The 24,797-nt window shown below is 37.9% G+C and overlaps 1 protein-coding gene across 12 annotated transcripts in view; it reads left to right on the top strand.

Annotated features, from left to right (window-relative positions):
- Positions 1-24,797, top strand: part of LOC145361758 (activating transcription factor 7-interacting protein 1-like) — a 165,182-nt gene that overhangs the window by 18,784 nt on the left and 121,601 nt on the right. For 2 of the 12 annotated variants that reach the window (XM_080217704.1, XM_080217707.1), the window contains exon 2: positions 18,222-18,267. The exons of 4 other annotated variants lie outside the window; for them this stretch is intronic. The gene's annotated coding sequence lies outside the window, so the exon portion shown is untranslated. Of the gene's footprint in view, positions 1-258; positions 332-922; positions 1,145-1,683; positions 1,803-15,583; positions 15,689-18,221; positions 18,268-24,797 lie in introns of those variants that run through there. 6 more of the 12 variants (XM_080217706.1, XM_080217708.1, XM_080217705.1 and 3 more) reach the window with 6 other exon arrangements.

Raw genomic sequence — 24,797 nt, 5'->3', positions numbered from 1 at the left:
TTAAATAATGGGTTTTAGGCTTAGACTAAGAGGCAGATCTTGCATTCTGGCAATTTCCTCCTGTATGTTCTTGAAGTGGGGCTTCTTTGTTTCCTCCCCCTTCCCCCTCCTCCTGGTGCCTGCCGGTTCCAACAGCCGTCTGGCTTGCTCTGGCAGCCTGGAATCTCTGGCCTGGATTCCTAGGAAGCAGCAAGCAAACTTACACAGTTGAATCCTGCTTGCTAATTGCCTAGTGTGACTGACAGGCAGTTGACGTCAGTGAGGGGCCGCCTCCAGACACATCTGCTATACTGTAGTTGCATACCCAACAATCAGAGCTTGCTGTCTGCTGGTAAGTCCTGTTGTTGTTGTTAATGTGGTTGTGCGCTTGCAGCTATCTGACTGTAGCAGGCAAGGAATATTGTGCACATGTGTGTGTGTATATATACACACACACACAGTCAAACATATACACCCATACCCCAGCTAAAGTAAATAATTGTAGAGTGGTACTGCAGAGCAGGAAACCATGTTTTAGCTGCTCTCTATAGAGAAGTAACTGTTTAGTTTGAAGTGGGATGAAACTACAGTAGTCTTAACTACCCGTGCCTCTGCAGCCTCAAAATGGCTGACAGTTGTGGCTGTTCCCTCCTCCTAAAATGCCTCGGGCAAGTTCCTGTGGTTTATTTGTGGAAGTGTAGATTTCATATACCAACTTTTAATGCCAAGTAGGCAGAATTATTTTTTTCTTTCTGTCTCAACAACAGAGTTTTTCTCTTTTTTGCACTCCTTCTAACCCCCCCACCACAAAAAAAGATATTTTTAATATTAATTTTAGGGGCAAACAACTTGCAAAATGAAATGTATGTAAATGATTTGCATTTGCTTTGTGTCTTAAATTCAAAGTGGTATATTTCTTGGAAAACAACTCTTTTATATTTAGTGCACTGGAACCTATATAAAGCGGTCACCCTTCAGAACGACCAAAATGGCTGCTAACTGGAGGTTCATAACCTACTTAAACAATATCCTAGTATTGGGAACTGTGAAAAATGGCTAAGTCAAATGAAGACCGCATAATGTGTTGAGCGTTAATGTGACATTCACAGGATTTAACCCATTCTCAACTAGAGGAACATATACATTTTATTACTCCTGCTCCCTGGTAAGTAATAATTGGGGCCATTTTTAGTTATCTTTTTGTCACTGTTTTGCAGAGGGGAAAGTAATGGTGGTTTAGTTTCAGTCTGTTACATAACCAGGAAAGAGCTGGGTTTGTGTATGGGGGTGGAGGAGTGGGGGAGGGGTGGGCTGTTTAGTAGTTACAAGTAGTAATTTATTTTGAAAGTGAAGGAATTCTCAGTGTTGCACTGTAGAAATCCAAATAGAAAAACAACTCAGATTTTACCATATTCTTTGTTCTATGGTAAATTGGCTTGTGTGGAGCAGCTCAGCTTTAACTCCCCTAAAATACTAGTAATTTTGCAGCCATTCATTTTGGAGGAGAGGGTGGGATGACAAGGGGGGGGGGCGTGGTGATGAGTGGTGGGGGGACTAATTAATGTAATTTAGGTAATACCTAGATTCAGCTTGTTTTAACCTTTTTTATGAGACTTCACAGACCAATATCATTTTATATTAATATTTAAACCGGTGTTCTCAGTCATGTTTGGGTTGGTAAATCTTTGAAATTTCCTTTGCCAGTTGACCAAACATACTTCCTTTTACACAATGCTTATGCTAGTGCCAGGATCATCATCACAGTCTTCAATGCTTCAGCTACTCAAGGCTCCAGGATCTTCTCATTTGAGTCTTCCCATACGGTATTTGCTTTGTGCATTTCATCTAAACATTTAATCAAACAAAAAGGCCAAATTGCTTCTTATTTGTTTTTGAATTCAAAGTCTATTTCATTTTTCTTGTTTTTTTTAGAACATTTATTCAGTTTTTGACCCATGACCTTCCTTTCTATAATTTTGACTTTTTCTAGTTTGAAATTTCACAGGAAATTCTTTGAATCCCATCCTCTCTTTCAAAGCCAATGTTTTTCTAGTACAAATTTTAAAAAGTGTCCTCGGTGCTGTTGACTCTTCCTTCTTTCATGTTCATTTGCTCATTACTACCTTGCCCACTCCCAGCAAAAACATGCTAAAGTGTTTTTTATTAATAGTATGAGCACCCAGTTGCGTTTGAGAATGTGGAAGTGTAGTTGAGACACTAATAGCAGTTAGTAGTTTCTTTGTTAGCTTGCACTTTACTATAATCTGCCAACATGTGCATGGTAACTGTATTCAATCAGTGGCAACATAAATACTCATATTCATTAATTACAACCTTTTGTTTTATTGTACCAAATAAAAGTCTGAGTTGATAAAACCTGAGCATTCTTGTACAAATAACAAAGTTACAGCACAGGAGCAGACCCTTCAGCCCTCCAAGCCTGTGTTGAACTAATACCCCTTAAACTTCCAAGGAATATATCCCCTTCTTCCCATCCTATTCATGTATTTGTCAAGATACTCCTTAAAAGTTAATATCACATCTGCTTCCCCCAGCAGCGAGTTCCAGGCATCCACCACCCTCTGTGTAGCGCTTGATTACATTATTGATGAATGGAATTAGATCTTTTTGTGGTTATTCACAAATGTATTGTTATTTTTGAAGTTTATCTTTTTTATTGGCATTTTAGTTACCCCAAAAAAGTGGCCATTTATATATATATATATATGTGTGTGTGTGTGTGTGTGTGTGTGTGTGTGTGTATATGTGTATACTAGCACATTAATGCATACATTAAGCAGGCCTGTCAATATTTCTTATCTACCTGTTAAACACAACAAATCATGATGCTGTAAAGTACTAACCAAGGTAATAGCTGCATCCTTTAACTGGATGAAAATTCCTTTATCAATTTTTAAACCTTTTTTTATTTGAGATTTTTAGCAAAATATAGCTTTCTATGTCACTTAACAGTCTATGTAATGCATCTTTGCCAATTGTTTTTATCTATAATAATCAGTGCTATAATCTCACGAAGAAAAAAAACTTTTTGAGTGATATTTAATTTTGTGGTATTTCTGTGTATGAGTCTGTTACCCATAACTTTAAATGTAATGAAATTGTTTGTCTCTGAAAAATAAAATTGTACAAATATCATCATGCATTTGTAATGCCAGTTTAAAAATAGGGAATTGAAGGATATTTTGAATCTACAATGTTCATAATGATTCGGTACACTCTATATTTGTAAATTTTACTTGTGCCTTTGCATATCAGCTTAAAGAAAATCTAGAATGAGAAATATATTAATTTGTACAAACCCTCATTCATTTTTTTAAAAACTACCATTAGTAGAGTCCTTAGTCATAAGACAGTGTTCAACTAAATGTGCAGCTGCCATTGAAAGCTCGCCCCACTACACTGGAGAGAGACATGGCATACTAAACACCGTTTCATCTGCTGAAAGTGTTAACAGTCAAAATGTTAACTCTGATCATATGATTTCAAAAAGGTAACTTGTCCACACAAGTGAAAAACAAATACTTCGTTGGCTGTGAAAAATTTTTTGTGACATCTTGAGGTCGCAAAATAAATACAAGTTCATCATTCCTCATTGACGTTTCTACTAAAAGAAGCAATGTGCGTTAGGTATACAGCAAAAGGCAGTTCTGTAACTTGGATTTTATAGAATCTTCTTCAGTCTCCATTGTTGCATGCAGGCGTACCTTCTCACCCACTGTACAAAAGTGATATAATCTCGTCTGCCCTGAGCAGAAATATATATCCGAAAGGTCAACAATTGCATCACTTATAGCCATCTCATTGAAATGGAAGATTTTAAACATTGGCTTTACTGACCTGACATAGCATCTCATTTGAAACGATGGTTAAAACTTCCGGTTTTAATTTTTTGCTATTAAGTGTTAAAGCTTCCTGTTCTAGTACATTTCAATCAGCTTTCCCAAGCCAGATCAAATAATGACATGCCAATCCAGCTCCAGATGGCTTGGGGATTGTTACCTGAATAGACAGCTAAGTGAACACCATATACAAATTGCATTTGGAAGGAGAATACCATCAAATAAAATGGATCTCTTACGTTATATTTTGCATGATTTGAATTAATTTGTGCAGTTGCTGCTTAATAAAATACAGTCAGCACAGAAAAGTAATTGGGATATTTTCACTATTCTGCAGGGAGGTGAGGCAGATAACTAATCATTTGTGAACCAGCTGCAGGCATGATAGATCCAGCATTTCATTACCTGATGCACTCTTCAGTGAAGGTGCTCCTATAGTGATTAGCAAAAGGAAAATGTGTGTGTGTGTTTTTAAAAATATCTGAAAAGATTTTGTTTGAATTTAAAAAACACAAAGCAGTTGGTAAATTGTACTCTTATGCTTCAAATTATCATTAAAGAAAATGTATTTCTGCTTACTTGACAAAAAAAGTTCAAAAAATCTTCTGCAACTTGATATGCAAACTGATGACCAATTTAGTTTAGCTGACCAATACCTATTAAATCATTATCTGACCTCCCCTACAAATTTCACATATCAATTCACATACTGACCATTTCAAATAACAGTACAAAATTGTATGACCAATTGCATGATTGTATTATTTACAAAATGGGTGCATCAGATAAATTATTTCCTTCGTAAGCATGGGTTTCCCGCCTATTTAAGGCTTCGGAAACCTGGCCTATTTGGTTAAAATACACAGGCTGTTTTTGAAGGAATGAAGCAAACATTTCAGAACTTATGATTAATGGCATGAGATATTTCAGCCAGCATAGTGCAGCAGTGCTTACATATGGGAAAGAATATAAGCCGCTAAAAACATTCATCATTTCTACACGATTTATTCTTTAGGAAATGGTCCATGATAGGAATATTTGTCCGTAGTTAAATATTACATCCAGGGTATTACCATCTGCAGATTCAACAAAAGCAGACTGCGCCAAGGTATTTCTTGAATTTGTATATTCTTGATTTGGTTGTACATATTCTAGTTAACTAATATCAGTGGTCAATCTTAATTATGTTGAAATAACAGCATGTTTGTTTTGGCAATTTTACTTGTGATCCAAGTGGAATACACAATGAGGAGTTTAGGAGATAATGTTTATACTGTTTGATAGAATCTGTATGTCAAATCAACTGTGAAAGTCACTAAGGGTCATGCATTGTTCCTTTCACTGGAACTAAAAGTTCAATTTTCTAACTGTGATAAGGATATTTTTAGTATAAATTCTCTCTTTTTGGAGGAATCTCCAAAGCTGATGCCCATTTTTTTTTGCAAGGTGAAATGTAGAGCTTTGGCACAGAGCAACTAAGAAACTAAGGCTTAAGAGCTCAGGAAATGAAACCAACTTGTAGCAGACTATTCAAATTTGGATGGGTATTTAGTCTATTCTCACATGATATCCACTTGCATGTCTTTTCCAGTAAAGATCATCAGTGATCATGTGCAGTATCTTTTTAAATCTTCCTTCTCCCAAAGCATGTTTTGCAGCCATGTGATGCCTGAAGGTAAACAAGCTATTCCAGTGCCTCTGTGAGTACTTCCAGTTTGTAACCTTTTGCAACTGCTTACTTCACCGATGTGGAGTTGTTGTCTTTAGGCCAGTTTGGTAAGTGAATACTATTTCAGCAATGTCAGGAGATCAAGCATGAGAGTATATATTTTTGAAACTCATCTGTCAGCTTCAGCTGTTGAGTTGTCACATGAATAATTTTCTTTGAACTTAAAAGTAATTGTGAAAGAAAATATTTGTTTCCAACTTCCCTACATTCAAAGAAGTAAAAGCCCTCAACTTGACCAGCATGTTCTGTAGATACACCTTGCAACCTTGAAAAAACAATTTAAGACCAAGCAGGAAAACTCATTCACTATTCCTTGGTGTGTTAAATGGTAAAATGCTCCTGCCTCCACAAAAAAACCTTAGTAAGAGCATCATTTAATGGACCTCCAGTATAGTCATGCTGTACATGTGCCCCAAGCTACTCTTACAATGAGAGACTATGTCCCCAGGAAGTGTAAACTTCCACTTTCAAACTGGGCCTTCTAGGTAGGGGAACATTGAACTGGATTTTGTGGCCTTTGGTGCAGGAATGATGGTCATTGCTAATGGCCTCAGAAAGCTGCCAGAAAAATCCAGCAATCCCTACCATGGATTTATTCCCCTTTTCCTGACAGTGTTTTAAATCTGGTGCCAAGTCGAGAAAATCACCAAACACCAGCAGCAGTGATGTCAGTAAGCAGGGTAAGTAGTGAGTCAGTGTTCTAAACAGCTAGCCAACCAGGAAGTTAAAATCAGTGATTCACTGTTCATCTACATTTTCAGATAATGAATTAACTATTATAATTCATTCAAACTTCCTTTTTTTAATCTTAATTTGGATTTTTAAAAATCATAATGGCAATATTTGACATGCTACAAAGATAAAATTAGCTTTTCAGGGCCAGTGAGGGTGTTCAGATGTAATTAGACACACTATGCTGTTAATACATAGTTACACATTCAATAAGATCTGACTAATGACACTGCACAGTTTTATGCTTGCTTCGGGATCGCGCTGTGGGGAAAACCTCTACGGCGCACCCCTTGAGGGAGTATTGAACTTATTCTGCACTTCTGCCCTGCTGTCAGTTTCAGTGGAGTAAGCACCACTGCTGTTACTGCTGCAAAATCTTTTGTCTTCAGAATTAGTGAAATTACGCAAAACATCAGTAAGCAATTTTAAAATCTTAAATTGTCAATAGAGGCATATATTACGTCATTTACTTTGTGATATTGAAAGTGTCTTGCCATGGATCAGTTTGAAGCAAAAGCTATTTATGGGCATATTACAAAGGATTATTTAAAATAGTTATACTCTCGCCTCTATTTCATGTGGTAGTTTTGACAATTGTATGAGTAGCAATATTTCTTTTGAATTTATGCCTTTTGTTTTTTTTTGCTGCTACATCTAATTATCGCTGCAAAGTGTTTTATCAAAATAATAATGCCATCTATTTTTCTACAAATGTTTTTTGGATTGTAGTGAGTAGATTCTCTCCAAGTTTGAGAGATACTAATGACACGGAGGCCAGTGTTGCCGGAAGAGAAGCAGCAAGCCTGCCCCGGGACTGCAATAATTTTTGTTACTTTGAAGGATGGTAAATGCTTAATGGAAGGTTGAGATTATTTTAAAAACAAATTTCTAGTTAAGGTGGTTTTTTTTTTGAAAGCTGTTTGAAACTAAATTGGCTGGGGCCATGCAAACATTGTATTAAAAGCTGTAACATGTATTTTTAACTATCTTTTAATTTGTTTCCCAGTATTGGAGGACATCTTGATGTTCGAAACACATTAAATACTGTCATACTCTTGGGTCGCATTTTTTTTTAGTTCCTTGTGTTCAAACAGGGGCAGAATTAACTCCATATTGGCAATGATTATGTAAGATATTGTGCACAGTGCTTCAAATTAAGCCAGAGTTTAGATCTCAGGGACATGAAATGCAACATAATTCCTTGTGTTCAAAAATCAAAGTTTTCTATGGTCCACTAATTGGCTGTGATTGTAGCTACATCTTCTGCACTAGCAAAATGGTAAAGTACAAATCAGGAATCTTTCAAGATGGCTGCATTGGAACTTCTTTAAGTGATAAATTAAGAGATAGTTAAACTCCCCAGCATCCTCTCCAGTCCAATCACTGTCTTAATTTGTGTAGAATACTTAATGTTGTAGTTTTGTAATTCACTTCTGTTATTATTTTTGCTTTCCTGGGCACAGGATTATTAATCTTTTTGTGATTCAAAGCAAAGTTTTCACTTCTTTCAGAGTTATACTTTGCATTGTAGACATGTACAGTGCTTAGATTCAGAGCTTGATGAGCAGTGGTGCCTGGAAGTGGGGAAACTGCTCTTAAATGAAATTTTTAGCAGCTCTGACAATGCAGTTTCCCTCAATACCACAAGCTGATGGAAAGTAAAGCTTTTTACTTAAAATGGAAACCAGTAAGAGGCAGGGGGATGAAGGAGAGAAGTTTGGCTGGGTATTGGGGAAGGGGGGGGCGGTAAATCAACTTTAGCTTGTAGGAAGAAGAGAGTTGCATCCACTGAAATTCTGGAAAGCTGATCCTTTGAGTCCGGTTAAGGTGCTTAATAATATCCTTTCCTTCAACATAGTAATGCTGGGTCTGGCTTTTTTTTTGCAGATTCTGAGCTCATTTGAGTTATAGAAACTGTTGTAGGAATTGATATGAAGGCAATTTTATTGTATTTCTGCATGACCACTCACATAGGTCAAATGAGGGATCCTGTCCATTTGGGATATTCTGAGTAGCCTGGAGAAGGCATGTATCTTGGTGGAGACTTCTTGCAGATTGCAATTTGCATGCCGTCAACTTAGAGACGTATTTCCAGCTGTAATTTGTATTAGTAAAGAATCTATTGAGTTTTTTTTGACTTTTTTTGGTTCTAGGAAATTATACTACGTCAGAGTGGGGGAAGGGGCTGGTCAGTCAGAAGCAGCTCACTAAAGTGGAATATTAAAGTGGTTTCCATCCTTCAGTGTTCCCCTTTTAAAAAAAAGTACAGGTTTAAATCTGCGAACATGGTGTAGAGAAGAATAAAAACATATGTGTCTTAACTCTGTCTTCATAATTTCAAAGACCAGGTCTCTGCTGCATTCTGGGCAAGGTAATTCCATAGACTTACAGCCCTTAGAGAAAAATATTCTCCTTTTTATCCTAAGTGAGACAACTCATTCTTAAATTATGTCCCCAAGGCCTGGTCTTCAACAAGAGGTAACACCCTTCTGGTATCCACCCAATCAAGGCTCCTCAGAATCTTTATGATTCGGTAAGGGTATTTGTCATTCTTCTAAACGCCAATGGATAAAGACCCAACCTGTTCAACCTTTTTCACAAGTTAAGCCCTTCATCTCCGGAGTGAATTGAGTGAACCTTCTCTGAATTGCAAATGCAATTAACCCTTTTTCAAATAGGGTAACCAAAACTGTGCAGTGTATGCCAGCTGTGGCTTCACCAAGGCTCAGTACAGCTGCAGTAAAACTTCTCTACTTTAATTGGAAAGGGAATAGAATACAAATGCCAACATTCCATTTGTCTTTCTAATCACTTGCTGTGCATGTAACTTTGATTCATGTATGAGGAGACCCAGACGCCTTTGTACTAACTTGAGCTCTGCAATCTCTCTCAATTTCAATAGTATGCTGCTTTTCTGTTCTTTCCGTCAAAGTGGATAAGCTTGAGTTTTCCAACATACTTCATGTTTTGAAAGCTATCCTCTTCTATTCAAGCAAGGTAGTGCACTGTGGAGTTTTATAACATTCATTCATCTTGAAGTTGTGTATAGAAGCAAGAGATTATTGGCGATGTCCCAATGTACGATTTATCCTTGAATGAGATGGTGTTGCTAAAGTTCATCCTGTCTAAACCTGCATTCAAAATTCAAATTGAACAAACCAACAAGCAAGTCAAAATTTAAATAAGACCCAAGTTGCTTGGACTTCAAGAGCAGATTTTCTGGTCGATCAGTGTGTGCTGTTGGGAAGATGAAGATGTTAATTATACAAAATCTCCTTATTTAGAGAATTGACTCTGTCGCACTCACATATGTTGCCACACTTGCTACCAGCCTGGATCTGACAAAAATGATCTTGGATTCCAAAGCAAACATTGCTTTTATTTTTAAAAAAACTCCATCAGGTGGACTGGCAGCTGGAGATGCATTGCTCATGTTTCAAGTTTGGTTCCGGTTCTCTCTTTAGTATGTCTGTTATTCACTACTGGCATTTTGCCAGGCATTGTAGGTTGCCCTGAACTAATTATTAGCCGGTTGCCAAGCAACTGTCAGCCGTCTCCTAGAAACCAAGGGAGCGGATGCCCAGCGCAGCAGAAGTGCAGCTGAGCTGGGCATGAGATGGCAGCTGGAGTTGCAGCACGTGCTGAGGAGTTGAGCAAAATCTTGTGGGTGCACAATCAAGTGCTGCCCAACGCTCGGATACTGATTAAACAACTCTTGTATTTATCTTTCTTCCCTAGTACGAAGATTTGATTAATTTTTAGTACTGAGCATATTAAAAAAGCTAACTATTTATAGTTGTGCACCTTGTATGCTACTTGGATATTCAACGTAGTGTTGGTTCACAGCAGAGTTTTTATAATGAGTGAAATGTGATGTTGAGACATTGTTTCTAAATTGCCTACTTAATGGAGTAATGCATTTCAGATATTTTGTGGTAATTTTTAACTAAGTAACTCAGTAATGTTGCAACATCAAGTTTCTTTTAGGTTTTTAAGTGTTAGCCTTATCAGGGAAGGTGGGGCTGTCACTAGACTAAAAGCTCTGCACTAAGCCCAAGAGTTATCAAATAACTTATCTGAATTGTTGATACCAATAAAAGTGTCTTTCTGATTCTGGTGAGAAAAAGTATTTCTTTACTGACAAAGATTGTTTCACTGATAAAGTTTAATTGTACATTTATTCCTTTCAATCCCTTCACATGCTATTACATTTTAGCAAGATTTATATTGTTTGAGTAAATATATGCCTTTTAGAAGACAGATCGTGCTACAGGAATTGGTTAGCCTTTAAAAATGATCGTGTGAGCGTAATTACTGATTGACAGTACCATTCAGCCATTAATTAAGCTGCAGCTTAAGTTCTTCTACCATTTGATATGTAGAGGGTGACAGAGTATCCAGTGATTTCCCACTTCTGAACACTCCATTCCTACCTTAACTGATAGTAAGCAGAGTTATAAAAGTAGGTCTTTGAATCGAGTTAGGTACTGCACTGACAATTTTGTAATTAAATATTGCAACAAAGAACAATTATCAAAATGAGATGAGTCTACTGTTTGGATACGTGAGGTGTAGTATAAATAACATTTTGGCACAAGAGTTTGAGAATAAAACACAAATTAAGAGCAGAAATATAACCATTGTCCATTTCTTTGAAATTAATTAGTGTCACCAAAGCTGGGTTAGTAGTTGTGTTTCCAATTGCTGCCTGTGTTGAAGTTCATTGATCATATTGTTCTTTTTCCATTATCTTGGATGCTGTAGGCTGTCCTTACTCCCACTCGATTCCTCCTTCTCATCAGTGATGGTCTATCTTGGCCACCCTCTCACATTTTGTATTATTTTCCTAAATTTCTCCGTCATTATGCATCTGCAAAACTATGACTCTCAGCATTAGGGGCAATAGCTACATCTTGCTCTTAATTATGGCAATGAAAATGTTTCTTTCATTCCCTTGCCTCTCTGGGATAGCTGGCTACCATCTCTTACTTTCAATCCCATCTTTCATTCTTTACTCTAGATAACAATTTTGATCTTTCACTACCAATCACTTTCTTTAAGCCTTCCAAGAAAATTGTTTCTCAATTTTTCCTTTTTTAAACACTCAAAAGCCTGTGTTTTTTCCAAGATTTAATACATGTCCTTTGGCTACACTAGTTGAGGGTGGACATTGGAAGTGTTCTGCTTCTGTGCCTTAAATAATAACATGGAAATGTTTGCATTATCTTGAGCTCGAGAGATTTTTTAAAAAAATTAAACTTAGGATTATGCCATTAGCTAGCACATCAAAAGCCTCCACAAGAATTAAAGCAAGTACTACGAATAATGGGTCATTCTTGTTTTTTATTTCTACACAAGATTTCCCATATACTTTTCAGGGTGGGGAGGGTACTTTCACTTCATTTAGGGGACTAAACCAAGGTGTGCCATAGTTCTTGGGAATTCACTTCCGTTCTCCTCTACATGAGATTTGTGCAAAGATGTGCATGTGGGATTCTCCTTCCACGGGCATTTTGCTAGATGACCATTGAGTTTTCTTTATGCACTCAAATTGAAAACTCCCATTTCTGACGACTCTCTGCCTCTTTCCAAGCTGAGCCAGCTTCAGATGTATAACTGTTTTCTGCAAAAAATCAAACATAATTCCAAAATAAAAGGGTACTTCCCTGCAGCCTATTCCCTGAAGCAGGTAGAGACATAAAGTAATTTATCTTTACTTTCCAAAGCATCCCTTTCGTTTTGGGACTCACATAAGTAACTTGTATCAATTTGAAGACCAGTGTAAACATCTCATTCACACCAAGACACCATTATTGTTGTAGCCATTCTTTCTCTGTCCGTACACAGTTTGAATTTTACCTCCCTCTCGCTCATTAGCGTGGCTTTATTTTTAAACTCATTGTCCAAAATTGAGCATTTTGGTTTTTTTATGATGGCATGTTCTAAATTGCTTCTTTTTGTGCCAACAATTAGTGTCTTCATCGGACAAACTCTTCCTTAGCTACTTGAACATAGCGTCCAAATTATATTTTTAAGTTAAAGGTTTGATATTCCTGTTTGACCTAGTCTTTGAACAGTTTATAGTTTTTTTTAGTTTTCCTTGATCCCACTAAATCTAATACTTTGACGTTGACAGCTTCTTTACTTTGAACCATCATTTTATGTTCTAACACTTGAATCTTCCTCGCAACTCACAAATAACATATTCCCAATCACTTTGGCATTTCATATTGTTTACTGAGCTCTTGTGTTCATTTGCCTGGATTTTTGCTCTGGTGTCAACGCGACAAGCACTGCTGTGTAGGTATCATTAACCCTTTAGGATTACTTTGAGGTCCTTGTCCTTTCTGGGAAAGACTTATAATTTGGGACGACTTAGACATTTTTGACAACACTGTCCTGCGAGCTGGAAAAACTACTGGGAAGATTTTAGAGCCTCACTCGAGGACTGAAAATTCCCACCCGAGGTCAACGGACATTTCTGTTGCCTGTCTGTCACCCACGCTGATTCTGTGGTGGGCGGGGCAGAAGAATTCCAGCATATATTCCCTGGGATCACTCCCCAATATAAAATCTACATGCTGAATTGGCAATTTGAACACCAACAGCAAAAATAATAGATGCCTTTACTGGATACAGTTTAAAGCCCCTATGCAATGGAATATGTCCATACCTCCCATCAATACCTTCAATCAAAACATATTTTATTAATTTTGAAAAAAAGTCCAAACCTTTTTTTTTGCTTGCAGCAATCTCTGAGCTGAACTTGGATCTCAGGATAGCTATCTTTTTTAGGCCCTTGGTCAAAAATGGAGTAACTTCCCCATCAAGTATTAAAGTCTTCAACTTGTGCTGCATTGAAGGAGATGCCATTTTTCCAATGAGATGTCAAAGCAAGGCTCAATCTGCCCACTAAGGTGTATATAAAAAAAATCCCATGGCAACAATATTTGAAAAACAGCAAGTGAGTTATCCATACTTGGTATAGTGGCCAAAATTGATTGCTGAATCAAAAACATAAGATTATTGAGATCATAGAATCATACAGTGCAGAAAGAGGCCCTTCGGCCCATCAAGTCTGCACTGACCACAATCTCACCCAGGCCCTACCCCCATATCCCTACATACTTTACCAGCTAATCCCTCTAACCTATGCATCTCAGGACACTAAGGAACAATTTTAGCATGGCCAATCAACCTAACCTGCACATCTTTGGACTGTGGGAGGAAACCGGAGCACCCGGAGAAAACCCTTGCAGACACGAGGAGATTATCGCATTGTGTTTGTTGGCATTTTCACTAGTTAACTCGCATTTCCTACAAAACCACCATGACTACACTTCAACAGTAATTCATTGGCTGTAAAGAGCTATGATTTTCCTGGTGGTAAGAAAAGTGCTAAATAAATGCAAGTCTCGTTTGAACTTGTTAGCAGAATATCTCAAGTAAACCAGAATTGGACAGTGACCTAGAGTAGAACCTTCAACTTGTGAGAGTCAACTGAAGTAACTATTACTACTTTCAGCACAAGTTGCAAATTGAGTATGCGTCCTTCCAGATCTACATGACTCAACTACTTCTGGATTAGCTTGCTCAGACACTTTGCACTGGAGCTGAATTTGACTATACAAGAAGAGCTAGCAGATGTTCTAACAACAGAAAGCATTATATCGTTAGGAGGAACAATTTGAATCTGTACTGCACACAGCCAAAACAGCAACCATCTTTTCTTCCTTATGTTGTTAAGCTGTCACTTTCTGTCATTCTTCGTAAGTACTGTATACAAACATTTGGCTCTGATCACCCTTCTAAGTGAATAGATTGATCCTGATGGACAGTATTGTCTTTAAATAAGTTTAGTTCAGTAGTTAATGTTTAATGGTAGGTTTCAGTTTTGTGCTAAAAGAATACGTCTTGTGATGGAATCCAGTTTGAAGGACCTAATGGGAAGCATCTGCGACCTATTGTTTGACAGATGAGCGGGTTAGGTGCATTGACCATGCTAAAATTGCCCCTTAGTGTCATGAGATGCGTAGGTTAGAGGGATTAGCAGGTAAATATTTGGGATATGGGGGTAGAGCCTGGGTGGTATTGTGGTCAGTGCAGATTCGATGGGCCAGGTGGCCCCTCTCTGCATTGAAGGAGGTGCCATTGATTCTGTTAGATGTGCTGTTGGCTGGATGGAACCTGGTTTCAAAGCTTGTTTTTGTTTAGTCCAGCATGAACTGAAATGGAATCTGATGTCAGGCTTCAAGAGCAACTGAAACTAATTGAAACCAGACAAAGACACAGTCATAAAAGCTTAGATTACACAATGTTGGCAAATTAGAGAGAATTACATGTGGGGCACTTTAAAGAAGGAAACCTGAAGCTGGATCCAGGAACAAGAATACACAAAATCCTGTTATTGCTGCTCCGCTGTTGCTTTATTTTAAACAGACCAATTTAAACAGAGCTGGTCATTTTGGATGAAGACCATCTTATGAGGACTCTGATTGGGGTCAACTGTTGGAGGAGACTTGGTAGCTGAAGCTAGCATAGAAATAGGAATTGGAACTCTACCTGAGGAAGACCAGAGTTGGAAGGACTTTTGCTAAATGTAGTGCCATATATCCTAAGTGGGCTGCTCGATAAGTCTGAGACCTACCTTTGTATCGAGTGTTTAATCAATGTTGACAGCAATTTGCCTGTTTGTTCATGTGTAATTTTCTTGATTTTTCGTTTGATTGTTGAAATAAAAGTTTTATATAAAGTGAAATCTTGCCTGTTTCTTTGTGCAGTGAACTTGGTTCTGTTGGTTCACAAAGAATCATTAATCTGTCTACTGAAACATCTTGTAGAACTAAACATAATACATGTATTAATGCCTATGTAGGTCACATCAGTATTTGAGTGTATATAGTCGCAGTGATTCATTGCTTTATTGCACCTATTCATCGCTGGTGATCATGCAAGTCATCAGCTGCTCATCTAATATTATCTGGTTCGCAATACTACTACATCATTGGTGGCAGTTCTTTCATCCATTGTGTCCCTGAATTAATTCCTTCACTGTTCCCTCCCCTATACCGCTTACTTTGTCACCTCTTTAAAACTCTTCTAATTCTGTTGTCTCTCTTTGGGTGTTCTTTCTTGCATGGCATTGAGTTTCCAATTATTTTGTGAAGCACTTTGAGATTCCTTTGTGAAAAGTGCTATAGGAATGTTTGCTGGAACAAATTGATTGTCCTAATTGTATTCTGGCAAATAATTTGCTAATAATGCTCTCCCTTTGTTTCTGTAGAAACCAGCCTTCAGTATTGCTCTATACATGAGTGATTTTCATGGAATTCATGGACCATAAATAATTGACTGCAAAGGAAATATTTCCCTTTTTTTCAGTTTCATGGTCTGTACATAAGTTGATATTAAATTTTGGAAATATTTCATTTTAAAATGACATGGAATTTAACTTGCATCCTAGAATCATTTCAGAAGTATTAAATAAAAGTTGACAATTACAAGTGAAAATGAGTTGGGGAAAAGAAGATGCTATTTACAAACCACCGTCACCACTTCCAAAGCAGGGATTTTGTTATAATTCGCTTGATATGAAAGGGGAGATGGTATTGATATGCTTATGCAGTCCAAAGAGTATCCAGCAAAAATAAAAAAAATTGATCCAAGAAGTGCATAATGCAGTAATTATCCAAGTAGATGTTAAACAGTCAATTTGTGGTGAATTTTGGAACCCATTGTAAATTGTTAGTGGACAGAGCAAAAGAAAAGAATGAAAAGTTTTGATTTTAAATTAAGAAATTAAAAGTCCTTACCATTATGTAAAAATATATGTTCCTGAGCCATTCATTAATGATTAACGTATAAGTATACTTTACTTGGGAATAAGTGACTATGAGCTGATTAAAAGTGTTCTGCTGTTTCTACATGGTTTAATTAGCTCTGTAGAGTAATTAGCATTATTCTACTGCGTACAGTCTGCTTAGTTCTACATCTATAGCATTATTAAATATCGATATTTAATAGCAGATACAAAAATATCTGTTAACCATGAGGGACTGGTAGCCTCTGAATGTGGACACACCATGTTGTCAACGTAACTTTAATGTTAAAGGACACACTGGGAAGTGTAAATTGCATCAACTTTCATCAGTGATGTTGATCAGTAGAATAAAAGAGTATACAGTGTAAGTATCTTCTAAGAATGTGCTAGTCTCCACTAACAGCAGTCAAACCTGTCATTTATATCAGACACAAAGTTAGGCTTTGGTTGGGCTGGAGAAAAATCTTTAAAGGAACTTGAAGGGGTACAGTAGCAAACCCTTTACAAGGGAAGGAAATTTCTCAATTTGTCTGGTAGGACATAGTAATTAACCTTTCAACTTTTTTACTTGGATAAATTTTTGCCCTCCCATTTGAGGCCTTGGATGTCTGCATCACTGATAACATGTAGAGTGGCTGGTGATACTTTAGTTATGCACATTGTTTTTGGGGTGTTGGTTAGCTCTCAGTTGGCTGAAAGGCTGGCTTGTTCATGATGCAGAGAATGTTAGTTTGATTCCTATACTGGCTGAAGTTATTCATGAAGAGCTACCTCCTCAGACTTGCCCCTCTCTGAGGTGTGCTGATCCTCAAGTTAAATCGCCAATCAGTGCTCCCTCTCAAATAGTGGAGGAGCTATGACAACTTTAGATGCATTTTCTGAAACCATGGTCGGCGCAACATTGAGGGCCGAAGGGCCTGTACTGCGCTGTAATGTTCTATTTTGTACACATTTCAATGATTCATAACATCAGCACCAGTCTTGAGCTCTCTTATTGCATACAAGTGCTTTTCCACCAAGGCAAACATGACAGCCAATTATGCAAGATTCTATAAACACCAATCCACTAAATGATTGGCAGATCTTTTTATTAGCAGTGGTTGAGAAATAAATATCAAGACAACAAGAAAATTCCCCTGTTCCATGGAATCTCTTATGTCCCCTCAAGAGGGCAGACCGGTTAGAACATCTCAACTGAAAGATGACCACTTCCAGCAGTGCCGCACTCCTTCAGAATTGCACTGAAGGATCAGCCTGGATTATTTATTCAGGTCCATGAAGTCTGAGTTGAAATCCTGATCTTATGATTGGGGTGCTACTGAGCAGAAGGTGTTTTCTGCCCTTGCCCATTGGTTGCTTCAAATTATACATATGTCGAGGTAAATTGGATTTGCAATAAAAGGTGCTGCTAAGTCTTCTAATTTATCAGCACCAATTGGAATATTTGAAACACATTTCTCTTCTAAATTGGGAGGTCTCTTTAATTTTGCTATTTTTCTGATAGCAATGAATAATTGTTGTTTCCATGGGTGCCCTGTAAGTTGCTATTCATTCCTGTGAGCCTCTATAATAAGTATTGGCAGCTATTGAACTGCGAGGAACACTTGGGTATCATAATTGAGTCAAAAATCCACATACAGTAGAACCACTGACTTGCATGCCTTTCCAAATTGTAACATCTGCACCATTTAACTGACATAGATTAGAGATTTCATCCAGGCCACTAAGGTTTGTGTAACTAATTTCTAGAAAAACTCAGTTGCCCATCAGTTTCTACTTTTTTTTTTATTTTTGGTTCTATTTGCTTGGAAGTTAAGATTGCATTTGATGTAGGTGAATATAGTGGGCCAGAATTTTACCGCTACTCCCCGCCCGGAATCGGGGCGGGTGAACTCCAGAATGGAATTCTCTTTTGCCTCGGGCAGGATTTTGAGCCTCACCCAAGCAAGGTCGGACAGTACACTCCATGGTTTCGTTTAGCTAATTGTATGCATCCTTTTGTCGTGTTTTGGAATTTTTTGACTGCATTGCAGATGTACTCTCTGCTTAATGTTAGATTCTCTCAGCAGAGTCTTTACAGTATTTTCCAATTTCTTTTCAGGAGAGACCAAAGTGAAAAGCTGAATGGTCTGCATGAAATAAGTAAGGTATGGTTGTCTTTGGATTTTTTTACAAATTCATTTATGGGATGTGGGTGTTGCTGGCTAAGCCAGGATTCATTTCCCACCCGTAGTTGCACTTTTTTATGTTAATACATTTGTGGTTTCATTTGCAACTGCACTTCAAACTTGATCAAGAATACCACGTGCACAAATTAAACAAGTCATGTTTTGGCACAAAGAAAACTGATCTGATTGTACATGTGATTATAATTGTAACTAATGATGAGTGCTGTGATGCCCCTGCAGACTTTTTAGCATCCATAGTAGGTTTTAGCACTAGGACAACAACAGGTTTGTGGAATTCTGAAACTCTTCTGCAAAAAAACAATTAATGCTAGATAATTAATTTTGAGTCAGAGTCTGTGTTGAGGGATATGGAGTAATGACAGATATGTGCAGTTCAGTCATTGATGTGCCATTATCTCATTGATTGGCAGAACAGGTTAACTGGCTTCCTCCTGTTCTTATGGTATCACCCAGTTACCTATTCTATTTGCAAAGCTAGGCATTACTTGATTCACATCAAGGCTGAGCCTTTTTCTGACCTCTCCCAACATCTGTGTAAGTTCACTTTCTAGCATGGCTCGCAGGCTGATGTTTAGGAGTTTGAGTCCAAGTAATTTTCTTGTCCTTTGCAACACTGAAGCCCTGAGTTTCACAGCACAGGTTGGATCTTTTTCGATCCATGTGGTTCAATGTTATAACATATAACACATTTAGTTACTAGACCATTGCAGTGTCTGTGTACTCCATAGGCATACAAAGCAAATGCTGCAGATTGTAATGGAACTCCTGAGCACCATTTTGGTGTCAGATCTAAACTTTTGTCCTAGTTGTCAGTATCTAGAATAGTGGTGTTATCATACATGCCGAAATATGATTATTAGAAGTTCATTTAATTTTATCATCCTTTCAAGAATTTGAAGCTCAACAGATTTCTACGCAGAATCATTGTACAATCGAAACTCTGTCATTTCACCTTCTAATAAGAGTTGATGGCTGTTTTTTAAGCAAAATTGGAGAATATAGTTTATGTAATATCAATTGGTAAGATGAATTCCAGAGTAGTTTCTGACTTAATCGTGCTGCCCACGAGCTGGAGCCAAATGTCCACTCTCCACCTTGACACATCTGTTGACTAAAATCAAGATGGTGTGAAGCACATACAAGAAGGTAGGAAGTTAACATTTTGCAGAATAATGCTTTAATCTGTTTTGAAGCAACCATGTAGTTCTACAGTACGTTATACTACTTGCAAAGCTTGAACTCCAATTAAATTAAACTTTGCCTGATATGTTGCAGAATAAGGATTCAATATAATCCTGCAAAATACAAGAAAGTCACTAAATATTTCTACTCTACTGAAAAAAGTGAATGTGGAAAAATTAGCTTAGAAATTAAGACTCGTTTCCTGTATCTTGCTTCACCTTGGGTGGGAAAGGGAGGGAGGAGGAAAAGAGTCTTGAGGTTTTAAGATTTTTGTCCAAATTGAAGCAATGAAGAAAATTTGTTGGCAGCTGAGATGAGTTCGGGTATTACAATTATGGTACTCGAAAGGCACTTTATTGATGCTGACATTTCAGACACCTAGGATTTTGCTGCATAATTCTGACAAACATTTTGAGGGCAGTCATAACTTTTGGAACTATGCACTGGTTGCTGTATTGGTGTGTAGAATTTTATACTGAAGTACTCTATCAGCTTGAAGGAACTAGCAATGAATCAGTGGGAATAGATTTATAAATAAAAGAAACAATTGTTGTAGTCACCTTAACACAACTAGAGGTGCATTTGTTAAATTAGTGTTAAATTGTACAGTACCTGGGTCAGGGTGGGGTAGGTTGTAATGAGTGCACTAGCAAGCTATTTCTTGTCCTGTCACATGTTTTGTTCTTTATTTAGCATCCTACTGGAATGTTGCTCTGCCTCTGCACGTTGAATCTGAGTCAGATAGCGTTATACTCTGCACACTTGTGCATGAATGCAGATAGATTTCATACCTCCCGTTGTAAACTTACCTCCATCTTTAAAATGAGTCCTGGATGTTGTTGCAGTGAACTAATTTATGAAACGATGCCGAGATTGAGAAACCTTCATTTGGTCTTATGATTTTGGCCAATGGGCTAATGCGTTCGGCCTTCAACCGCGCATGGAGAAGAAGGGTCTTGCTTCTGACATCAGTGAATACTCAAATATTTTTGATCAACGGACGAGAGCAAAAATCCAGTTTTGCTGAGACTCCTAGTACAAAACACCTTGTGACCATTGCTATATAAATTTACATATGAATATTGAGCAGGTGGATACGTTGCTTCTGGAGGTCGATTTGGATCGGCAAGTCTACGGAGAAATAGAGGAGCTGGAGGAGCGGAAAGAGAGGCTATGAATTACACTTGGCCACCAAATGTTCTTTCACCTGTTAAATTGGCAGTTGAATTACTTGTTTCCTCAGTTCCACCACTTGTCTTGTGGTTCTGCCACCTTCATTCGCCCAGCAGAGCAATAAGACCATGAGGACACACCTCCAAGTCCCCTTTCAAGTCACACATGTAACTTGCTTACTTAAGGATTGTTGAGTCGATATCCTGGAATTTCTTGTTTAATGTTATGAGGGGAAGATCTTCACTACAGATTGATAGTACTTCAAGAAGAGGACCAAGTACTGTCACCTCAAGACAGCTAAAGATAGGAATTTTCTACCAGCTCCCTGATTCAAAACTGAATAATAGATTTAGTTAAAAACCAGAAACATTCCTGGTTTCCTGTCCTCAACTGAAAGTCATGTTACTCTCTGGTAAACTCATTTCTGTTTAAAACAAGAATTTAGAGTTTTTATCCAAAACACAGTACTGGTGTCCTTGAGAAACTGCTGGTAGTTCCTCATTTGTCGTTCCTGTTTTGATGTTCTCTGTACAGCTTATTTTCTCTGGTAACTGACATCAGTCATGACTGTAAAGCTCTCAACAATAGAAGAGAATTTATTGATCTGTTCCTACATCCTTATTAGATTTGTGGGAGTAGTTTCAAATTTGTATCACCAATTTCGAGGGGAAGAACAAATTTGAAGTTTAAAATGGATAACCTATAACAAATTGATTCCTGTCATCATACAGATCAGGAGCTTAAATCACTTTGCAGCAAGGCCTGAGGAAAATCCATTAAGGTTTAGACAATCAAATTATTGGTCATGAGCTGTAAGCTCCCATGGTACTGACTTCTATTCTTTCTTCCTATTTTTGGCAGAAAAAGGCCAAAAAGCAGAGCAAAAGTTATCAGGGACATCAGTCCTGATTTTCTTCAGTGCTTGCACCAAAATCCAAACAGTGACTACAAAATATTGAGTTATTTTCATTGAGTGCAAAAGTGGCAAGTAACAGCCAAGCAGCATTCATTCTCTTCACATTGGCATGAATTCTGTGATAGTTGAAATGGTTTTATTTGTTTATACTATGCACAATTCAAGGCCACCAACCAAGTTAGCATTCCAAAGTCAGCCTTGTATCACTGGTTCACTTGAGCCTTCAGTTTTTCTATTACACCTTTTTAATTTGTTTATCATTTCACCACAGTTTTGTTTTATTTCTTTCTCTATCTTATTCTATTGCCCAGATGTTTAGGTCTTTTTCACCAGAATGGTTTGATTGGGATATTGACACCACAGTGAATATCTAGCATAAGAACATAAATAGGAGCAGGAGTAGGCCATCCAGCCCCTCGAGCCCGCCCCGCCATTCAATAAGATCATGGCTGATCTGTCGTGTCTCAGTCCCACCTTCCCGTCCTCTCCCCATAACCCTTAATCCCCTTGCCTATCAAAAGCCTATCAACCCGCGTCTTAAATATATTTAGCGAGGCAGCCTCCACCACTTCAACGGGCAGAGAATTCCAGAGATTCACCACCCTTTGTGTGAAGAAGTTCCTCCTCAACTCTGTTCTAAACCACCCTCCCTTTATCTTGAGGCTGTGCCCTCTAGTCCTACTGTCCTTTCTGAGCGGGAAGAGCCTCTCCGCCTCTATCCTATCCATCCCTTTATTCATCTTATATGTCTCAATGAGATCTCCCCTCATTCTTCTAAACTCTTAACAAGTACAAGCCTAGTTTATTCAGCCTCTCCTCATATTTCAACCCCCTCAACTCCGGTATCAGCCTAGTAAACCTCCTCTGCACTCCCTCCAGCGTTTCCCATTGTATTATTATCTTTTATATAATTTATTCAACTGGTTCCGCTTTTACATTTCTACTGTGAGGTGGTGAACAAGATTTTTCTGGGCATACTGAATTTCAATTTTGGTGCCATCTTGGTATGGCAATCAACTGATCACTTTTGCCTTTAGGAAATAAGTTGTGTTTTTTGGGATTGGAATACTTCTGAAGATAAACTTGGAAACTGAGGCTTTGAATCAACTCAACTGGCTGACAAGCTAGTAATTATGTGCATAGACCAGGTTAGTGCACAGTACCCACAATATTGTTAACGATTGATCATCAGCTTCACTGGAACCGGCCGCTGAGAGCTGCATCAGGTATCACAAACGCTGGAAGCCACTTCTTCAATGGATACCTGGCTGTGCAAACAGTAGGGAGCAGCTCTTAAATTTGCACAGTTTTAAACTGACTTGAGTTCCAGCAATGGCTACGTGGTCACCAGGGGCCCTAAACCGTAGTGCTACCAATTTGATAGTGTTTTAGATTTGAACAAATGGAATGTGTCCCTATGGGGAGAAGTGCTTCCTAGGAAAACAGAAACCATGCAGGTGAGTCTAGGTATCTCAGTTGTTTGATTTGACAATGGGTTTTTGCACCCTCGTTTGAAGAGCAAAAAAAAATCAAAAGAGAGCACAGCACTACCTGATTGGGAGTTCTCGGAACATACCATGTTGGATTTGCAAAATATTAAGATTATGAACAAAGTTCTAGCAGTGATGCTGATCCTGTCATTAATTTATTGACTTTCTCAGTTTTGAATGCTGAGTGTTCCTTGGCATTTTCAGTGCTACTTGGACAATTTTATTTTGGTCACTTGACCTAATGCCTACACAGAATTAGTGGTAAATGTCGTGGAAATTAGACCACTTTTCTTTCTCCCTCCCAAATCAAATTCAACAGTTCTGTAAACTTGAGTTGTTCAAAGCTGTGTCGGTGTCTTATTTGCACCATCTTGTTTGTCTATATCCTCTCTGCTTGCTGACCTACATTGGCTCCTGTCTCAGTTTTAAAAACCTCATCCTTGTGGGCTCTACGTACGTGAGCTCCTACGACCTATTTAGCTCCACAATTCTTCCAGAATTACCTGTGCTTCTTTATTTCTGATCTCTTCACATTCTTGATTTTTATCAGTTCGTGATCAGTGGCTGTGCCATCAGCTGCCATGGTGCTATCATTCGGAATTGCCTCCGTAAACCTTTCTCCCTTCATTCTGCTACTCTTTTGACACACTTCTTAAAACCTACTGCTTTGAGCAAGCTGTCTGTCATCTGTTGCATGATCTCTGTGGCAAGTGTCTAGCTTTTTGTTATAATGCTGCTATGAGTCACCTTGGGACGTAAGAGTGCTATATAAATACAACTGTTTGTTTGATCATCTGCCATGTTGCTTTCAAGTCTCATTATCTAACACTAATCAGATTGTAGCTGATCCTAGTTCTTGTCTGTCCTTAGATTCACCCAATTCTTGCTTGCTATGACTTCAATATGAAGCTGTTTTGACTGTCTCTTTTTTCTAATATACGTCTACATTTTGTAGCTACTGTTTTGAACTTTGGTTGCATAAATGCAACTCGACAGCCTTCCATAATTTGCACAATAATTTACAATGTCAGCAAAATAGCAATATTTTGTAACATTAGAGTAACATGCACTTTGCATGTTCGCAATCCACGGGGATATGCATACAGATATTTTTCTTCAAATAAATCTTGGTGGTGATCTTTGAAAATTTCTTGTAAAAGACTCAGAATACCACAATGACATCATTAGTGTCCTTCGTTTAAATGGCTCTAAGGGCAATAGGCAATAAAACTTGAAATCAATTTTTTATTCTCCACTGATTTGGATTTAAAAAGGTGCAATTTGTGACATCTGCTTAAATCAGAAGAATTGAGAAACTTATTGGGGGGGAATGAGGACCCCCATTATAAAGGAATGGTTCTTAAAGGAAAAGAATGTGAGGAAGTGTCCATGTAGGAATGTGAAACTTTAGGGGAAGACGCAGGAAGATCAAATGCAGTTTGTAACTATGTTTTGGTGCTTCCATAGTCAAAAATCTTTTCACCTCCGTTCAAAGTGTGCTGTTGATTTCCTTGTGTTTTTTTTGCCCACTCTAGCCTCAAAATACTTCAAATTCAGTTAATGGTAGACACAATCCTTTTGAAGCTACCTGAAAATATCAACTAGATAAACATATTACACACTGGATAAATGAATTAGTTTTGTCAGCACAGAGCTTCACGTACCAGCAACAGAGGTCAGGGAATTGCAGGGTGAGGTCTCTCAATATTTTTGATCATTAATTTTAA

The sequence above is a fragment of the Carcharhinus amblyrhynchos genome, chromosome 35, assembly GCF_965287045.1.
Source record: "Carcharhinus amblyrhynchos chromosome 35, sCarAmb.v2.hapA, whole genome shotgun sequence".
Taxonomy (NCBI): Eukaryota; Metazoa; Chordata; class Chondrichthyes; order Carcharhiniformes; family Carcharhinidae; genus Carcharhinus; species Carcharhinus amblyrhynchos.
Note: the sequence above shows the minus strand (reverse complement) of the source record. Positions and strands in the feature narration are given on the sequence as shown.